This window comes from Polyodon spathula, chromosome 54 (genome assembly GCF_017654505.1).
Source record: "Polyodon spathula isolate WHYD16114869_AA chromosome 54, ASM1765450v1, whole genome shotgun sequence".
Classification (NCBI taxonomy): domain Eukaryota; kingdom Metazoa; phylum Chordata; class Actinopteri; order Acipenseriformes; family Polyodontidae; genus Polyodon; species Polyodon spathula.
This window is the reverse complement of record NC_054587.1, coordinates 782,437-787,644: the sequence shown is the minus strand read 5'-3', so window position 1 is coordinate 787,644 and position 5,208 is coordinate 782,437. Positions and strand designations below refer to the sequence as shown.

The 5,208-nt window shown below is 43.1% G+C and overlaps 1 protein-coding gene across 2 annotated transcripts in view; it reads left to right on the top strand.

Moving 5' to 3' along the window:
- The first annotated feature begins 1,581 nt into the window (after nt 1–1,581).
- LOC121307284 (large neutral amino acids transporter small subunit 3-like) overlaps nt 1,582–5,208 on the top strand; it is a 14,562-nt gene continuing 10,935 nt past the window's right edge. For both annotated transcript variants that reach the window (XM_041239466.1, XM_041239467.1), the window contains exon 1: nt 1,582–1,762. The gene's annotated coding sequence lies outside the window, so the exon portion shown is untranslated. The remainder of the gene's footprint in view (nt 1,763–5,208) is intronic.

Below are 5,208 nucleotides of genomic sequence, written 5' to 3'. Positions count from 1 at the left end.
TGGTAAAGCACAGGGAAGCATTGTAAAGCACAGAGAGGTCTGGTAAAGCACAGGGAAGCATTGTAAAGCACAGAGAGGTCTGGTAAAGCACAGGGAAGCATTGTAAAGCACAGAGAGGTCTGGTAAAGCATAGGGAAGCATTGTAAAGCACAGAGAGGTCTGGTAAAGCACAGGGAAGCATTGTAAAGCACAGAGAGGTCTGGTAAAGCACAGGGAAGCATTGTAAAGCACAGAGAGGTCTGGTAAAGCACAGGGAAGCATTGTAAAGCACAGAGAGGTCTGGTAAAGCATAGGGAAGCATTGTAAAGCACAGAGAGGTCTGGTAAAGCATAGGGAAGCATTGTAAAGCACAGAGAGGTCTGGTAAAGCATAGGGAAGCATTGTAAAGCACAGAGAGGTCTGGTAAAGCATAGGGAAGCATTGTAAAGCACAGAGAGGTCTGGTAAAGCATAGGGAAGCATTGTAAAGCACAGAGAGGTCTGGTAAAGCATAGGGAAGCATTGTAAAGCACAGAGAGGTGTGGTAAAGCACAGGGAAGCATTGTAAAGCACAGAGAGGTCTGGTAAAGCATAGGGAAGCATTGTAAAGCACAGAGAGGTCTGGTAAAGCATAGGGAAGCATTGTAAAGCACAGAGAGGTCTGGTAAAGCACAGGGAAGCATTGTAAAGCACAGAGAGGTATGGTAAAGCATAGGGAAGCATTGTAAAGCACAGAGAGGTGTGGTAAATCACAGGGTAGCATTGTAAAACGCAGGTAAGTCATATTAAAACACGAAATATACACGACGGCAAAAGCGTGTATAGATCGCTGCACCGTGTCCGCGCCCCCTGCTTCAGACAGCACGGTAGAAATAGACAGAGAGACTCTTTACAGATGTAAATTGCACAGAGACTCATACGTTTATATTCGAATTTAACTTATATGAATTCGTGGTAAAAGTGAGAGTTGTCGCCCCCTTATGGAGAGATAGAGGAATTGAGGACTTTAAAGACCGCCGGTAGATTTTCTGTCATCGTTTTACAGGAGCCGTCAATAGGATTTCCTCCCGACTTTCCCAATATTTAAATAATTATAATATAATACCTTATTATTATTATTATTATTATTATTATTATCAAGTAATAGTATGTAATGTTATTATAATAGTAAACAGTTAAATTTTACAAATTTATACTCACTGAGTTAATTTTACAACGGTACAATGTTTTATTTATATACAAAATAATAATAATAATAATAATAATAATTAACAGCATATATGACCGTCATCAAATCATTACCTTATGACGTCATCGCGTATATTCTGACGTCAGTATATTCTGAGGGTCACACACGTATTTTTTGTTATTATTATTATTATTATTATTGTGATAGACTTTAAGAGGCACAGAAACTGTGTTCATTATAATTGAGCCTCTGTCGTAGTAGCGTCATTTGGCCGGCAGGTGGTGGTGTTTCACAACGTGTGACTGAATGTGACAGCACTTAAGACTAGAAACTTATGAACCCATTTATAGAGAGAGAGAGAGAGAGAGAGAGAGGAGAGAGAGAGAGAGGAGAGAGAGAGAGAGCGAGCTTTTGACATAAGAGCAAAAAAGCAGAGGAAAAAACTAGTTTTTGCCAAAAAGGGAACAAAAAAAAAAATAAAATAAACCAGCGGGCGGATTACAGACAACAAGCAGCAAAACGAATTGAATTCAACCGAACCAACTCGAGTCCCGGGAGAATCAAACACTGTTTAAAACAACCGCGCTGAGCCTAGGTAAGACAACACCGTTTATTGAAGCAAACTAAAGAAAACAAAAGAAAGAAAGAATGAGAGAGAGAGAGAGACAACTGCCGAGATCATGAAAGACAGTTTTTTCATGAAGGGGGCGGAAATACCGAAACCCGATATACTCACACGTGGCACTAGTAATGAGCACGCATATGGGTCGAATCAATCCTATCTCTCTATCTATCTATCTATAAATAGATGATCTATCTATCTATCTATCTATCTATCTATCTATCTATCTATCTATCTATCTATCTATCTATCTATGATGAAGATGATAACACTCACAAAAATATGCCTAGATCGCGATGATTAACGCGACACCTCCGCCGGGCTGTCCCTAGTTAATCGTGACACGGTGTGAAACTAGACGGACCCGGTTTCACAGTCGGCTGTAACTTTTAACAGAGTACCGTCTGAAGATAATGAACGAGCCCGTCCGGCGTTCTTCAAACAGATAAACAGACCCGCCTGACCTCTCTGTGCTTTACCAGACCTCTCTGTGCTTTACAATGCTTCCCTATGCTTTACAGGACCTCTCTGTGCTTTACAATGCTTCCCTGTGCTTTACCAGACCTCTCTGTGCTTTACAATGCTTCCCTGTGCTTTACCAAACCTCTCTGTGCTTTACAATGCTTTCCCTATGCTTTACCAGACCTCTCTGTGCTTTACAAATGCTTCCCTATGCTTTACAGGACCTCTCTGTGCTTTACAATGCTTCCCTGTGCTTTACCAGACCTCTCTGTGCTTTACAATGCTTCCCTGTGCTTTACCAGACCTCTCTGTGCTTTACAATGCTTCCCTATGCTTTACCAGACCTCTCTGTGCTTTACAATGCTTCCCTATGCTTTACCAGACCTCTCTGTGCTTTACAATGCTTCCCTGTGCTTTACCAGACCTCTCTGTGCTTTACAATGCTTCCCTGTGCTTTACCAGAACCTCTCTGTGCTTTACAATGCTTCCCTATGCTTTACCAGACCTCTCTGTGCTTTACAATGCTTCCCTGTGCTTTACCAGACCTCTCTGTGCTTTACAATGCTTTCCCTATGCTTTACCAGACCTATCTGTGCTTTACAATGCTTCCCTGTGCTTTACCAGACCTCTCTGTGCTTTACAATGCTTCCCTGTGCTTTACCAGACCTCTCTGTGCTTTACAATGCTCCCCTGTGCTTTACCAGACCTCTCTGTGCTTTACAATGCTTCCCTGTGCTTTACCAGACCTCTCTGTGCTTTACAATGCTTCCCTGTGCTTTACCAGACCTCTCTGTGCTTTACAATGCTTCCCTGTGCTTTACCAGACCTCTCTGTGCTTTACAATGCTTCCCTGTGCTTTACCAGACCTCTCTGTGCTTTACAATGCTTCCCTGTGCTTTACCATACCTCTCTGTGCTTTACAATGCTTCCCTGTGCTTTACCAGACCTCTCTGTGCTTTACAATGCTTCCCTGTGCTTTACCAGACCTCTCTGTGCTTTACAATGCTTCCCATGCTTTACCAGACCTCTCTGTGCTTTACAATGCTTCCCTATGCTTTACCAGACCTCTCTGCGCTTTACAATGCTTCCCTATGCTTTACCAGACCTCTCTGTGCTTTACAATGCTTCCCTGTGCTTTACCAGACCTCTCTGTGCTTTACAATGCTTCCCTGTGCTTTACCAGACCTCTCTGTGCTTTACAATGCTTCCCTATGCTTTACCAGACCTCTCTGTGCTTTACAATGCTTCCCTGTGCTTTACCAGACCTCTCTGTGCTTTACAATGCTTCCCTGTGCTTTACCAGACCTCTCTGTGCTTTACAATGCTTCCCTGTGCTTTACCACACCTCTCTGTGCTTTACAATGCTTCCCTGTGCTTTACCAGACCTCTCTGTGCTTTACAATGCTTCCCTATGCTTTACCAGACCTATCTGTGCTTTACAATGCTTCTGTGCTTTACCAGACCTCTCTGTGCTTTACAATGCTTCCCTATGCTTTACCAGACCTCTCTGTGCTTTACAATGCTTCCCTGTGCTTTACCAGACCTCTCTGTGCTTTACAATGCTTCCCTATGCTTTACCAGACCTCTCTGTGCTTTACAATGCTTCCCTGTGCTTTACCAGACCTCTCTGTGCTTTACAATGCTTCCCTATGCTTTACCAGACCTCTCTGTGCTTTACAATGCTTCCCCTATGCTTTACCAGACCTCTCTGTGCTTTACAATGCTTCCCTATGCTTTACCAGACCTCTCTGTGCTTTACAATGCTTCCCTGTGCTTTACCAGACCTCTCTGTGCTTTACAATGCTTCCCTATGCTTTACCAGACCTCTCTGTGCTTTACAATGCTTCCCTATGCTTTACCAGACCTCTCTGTGCTTTACAATGCTTCCCTATGCTTTACCAGACCTCTCTGTGCTTTACAATGCTTCCCTGTGCTTTACAAATAACTCGACATTTTGCAATTCTGAAAACATGAGCTAGGGGCTAGGGCAGGGTAGCAGGGTGTCGCGTTACACTCCTGCAGCTCCTTAAGAAAAAAGTAACAGCGCGGAGTCTGCTGGGCGGTGCTAATGTAATGTATAGAAGGCAGTACGTAATACAGTGAAGTAACGTAGGAATGCGGGGGGGCCTTCCAGACAACAAGAAGAAGGGATTATATTGTAGCATCAAACCGAACAGGGTTGTGGGGGGAAGGCTGTCTGTCTGTCTGTCTCTCTATCTGTCTGTCTGTCCGTCTAGCTCTTTTCAGGGTGCAGTAAACTAACACAGACTCCAGGAAGAAGGGATTATATTGCAGCGTCAAACTGAACAGGATTGTGGGGCTCTGTCTGTCTGTCTGTCTGTCTGTCTGTCTGTCTGTCTGTCCGTCTAGCTCTTTTCAGAGTGCAGTAAACTAACACAGACTCCAGGAAGAAGGGATTATATTGCAGCGTCAAACTGAACAGGATTGTGGGGCTCTGTCTGTCTGTCTGTCTGTCTGTCTGTCTGTCCGTCTAGCTCTTTTCAGAGTGCAGTAAACTAACACAGACTCCAGGAAGAAGGGATTATATTGCAGCGTCAAACTGAACAGGATTGTGGGGCTCTGACTGTCTGTCTGTCTGTCTATCTATATCATTAGATAGATATAGATAGACACATAATTTATATTATATATAGATAGATAGAAAGATAGATAGATAAAATATAAATGTAACACAGCTGAAATCTGTCTGTGTGTTCATTTGAAGTGCTTTGTGCTTGGTTGCCAATGAGCTGTAATAGCTGTTAATTAGTTCCTTGTTAGTGACTCTCGTCTGCTGTGTGAGATCCAACATGTTGGTTTTTTTTAATTATGTTTAGTTTCCAAAAAACGCTTCCCCCTTGCTTAAAAAAAAACCCAGCTGTTCTAGTTCAATTTCTCTCCTCTCCCTCTCCCTCTCTCTTCTCTCTTCCCCCTCTACAAATGCTACAAACTCTTTC